Source organism: Olea europaea, chromosome 1, assembly GCF_002742605.1.
Source record: "Olea europaea var. sylvestris chromosome 1, O_europaea_v1, whole genome shotgun sequence".
In the NCBI taxonomy this organism is placed as follows: Eukaryota; Viridiplantae; Streptophyta; class Magnoliopsida; order Lamiales; family Oleaceae; genus Olea; species Olea europaea.
This window is the reverse complement of record NC_036237.1, coordinates 26,948,011-26,950,320: the sequence shown is the minus strand read 5'-3', so window position 1 is coordinate 26,950,320 and position 2,310 is coordinate 26,948,011.

Here is a 2,310-nt window from a genome sequence, read left to right as displayed (position 1 = left end):
ACAAACCCCCCCCCCCCCCCCCCCCCCCCCAAAAAAAAAAAAAAAAAAAAATCTATCAATCCCTCTTCCTTAGACTAAGGAGGAATAATCATGTAACAAGGCCTAACTATTCCAATGTGTTTGAAGCCACCACCTTACGGAAGCACAACTACCTTCAGAGTCAATTGTGATTTTTTTTTTTTTATAGGTTTTTCCAAACGTCCATGTAGCAAGGTACTTTTTTGACATTGCGATCCAACTTAGGGTCCACCACCTCAATTGCTACCAAAAATTCATCTCGTGCGCCCGTATTTAAATTTGGGACCTATTTTCGATATCACTCCTAGGAAAAAAAAAAAAAAATCTATCAATCCCTCTTCCTTAGACTAAGGAGGAATAATCATGTAACAAGGCCTAACTATTCCAATGTGTATGGAGCCACCGCCTTACAGAAGCACAACTACCTTCAGAGTCAATCGTGGATTTTTTTTTTCAGGTTTTTCCAAACGTCCATGTAGCAGGGTACTTTTTTGACATTGCGATCCAACTTAGGGTCCACCACCTCAACTGCTACCAAAAATTCATCTGGTGCGCCCGTATTTAAATTTGGGACCTATTTTCGATATCACTTCTAGAAAATTGAGGCTTCATTCTAAAATATTAACCCATGAGGGGGAGTTGCCACATCCCTTATAAAATCATCATCTACCCAATATTTAACCGATGTATAACTTTATTCGCACTTTCTCAATATAAACGTGTTTACTTTTGTCAAATTATCTGGGATTCTTCCTTGTCTTTGTAGATCCTGTCTCCTTCAATTACTATCCTCTAAGTGGCCTAATAGACTCCACCAAAATTCAAACGTACCATTCTAAATTTGGGCAGATGTAGTTAGAAATATTTGCAAAAATTAAATCTAAAATAAGTGGAATTACCTTTAAAATCATGTCACTTCATTTTCGTGCTTCAACTTGGTTCTTTGATGATCACTAAACAAACCTACTTGATTGTGACAAAACAAGGGTGCTTGTCTGAACATGCCAACTGCCAAAGTCCTACCACATGCCAAATTAATTCTGTAATAATCTTAGCCTATGTTTGGCAAATGTTTATAAATTGTTTATAAATAGTTAAATGTCTTTTTATCCATATATTTTATGAGGATAAATGCGGTCACAGTTTCAAATATTTACAGATTTTACCCTAACATTAATTTGTTGCACATTTAATCTCAAACATTTCAAGTGTGCACGAGGAAGACAAAATGGATGGAATCCATCACCCGAAAAATGATTTCGACTTTTATTTTTTAAATCTCAAATAATCAATGTTCGAGATTTTTAGCGCTCAAAACCATCCGGTTAAAAAGAATACAATCAATTAATTTTGAAGGAAACATTTCGTATTAGACGCGTGTCTATAAAAACTATTAATACCAATGTCGAAATAAAATCTGTGTTAATGATATTTACAGTTACAATCCTTCATTACCTTCTACTTCTACTTCAATTTCTATTTATCTTATTTGACCGTGTAGTCGAATTTCCAACAACATGGGAGCCTGAAGTGGTGGTGGTGGTGGAAATTTGCTGTAGGACAAACGAGGTGGAGGGCTGCAACACTAAGGCAATCCTAAGTCTGAAGTAAAGCAGACAGCTTCATGTTAACCAACAATACTACAGTGTTCAATGCACAAAACATTTCATCCAAAGCTTTTTACCCATTGATAATAGCTTTTGCACCAACCCAAAAAAGACTTTATTTATATAATTATTTCAATTCATATTTTAGTATTATCCCCGACCAAATAAGATTTGGGTAAGATTACTTTCACATTTCTTTCTTTGTTTATATCAATTATTAAAGGAAATTTATTATCAATCAATGCTGAATTATGAATAAAAAAAATAGTTAGTGGAATGGAAGGAATGTCTACTTGCATCGAGCCCCTAACAGTTGATTTTATATATATTTTTTTCGTACTCTCTCTTTTTATTATAAACAAAGGTTTGTACAATGTATTGTTTTTCTTCATTGTTTTATTGGCCGGTGATTTGTATATTATTACTGACTAAACGATCGAATGCATAGTTTATTTTAATATGTAGAAGGAGCAAAATGGTTTCATAGGCTAGAATTCAGCCCAATTAACTTGAAGATGGGATGAATCCACACAAATAGAGGTCTTCTTTTATTTTTCCTTTCTTAAAATGCAATGTAACTATGATTACGATAAATTGACACGTGTAACGTGTAAAATAGTGTAAGGGATAGGGATCTATCCAATGATCATTCACTAGGCCTAAAGTAGCAAAAAATGTTATTGTA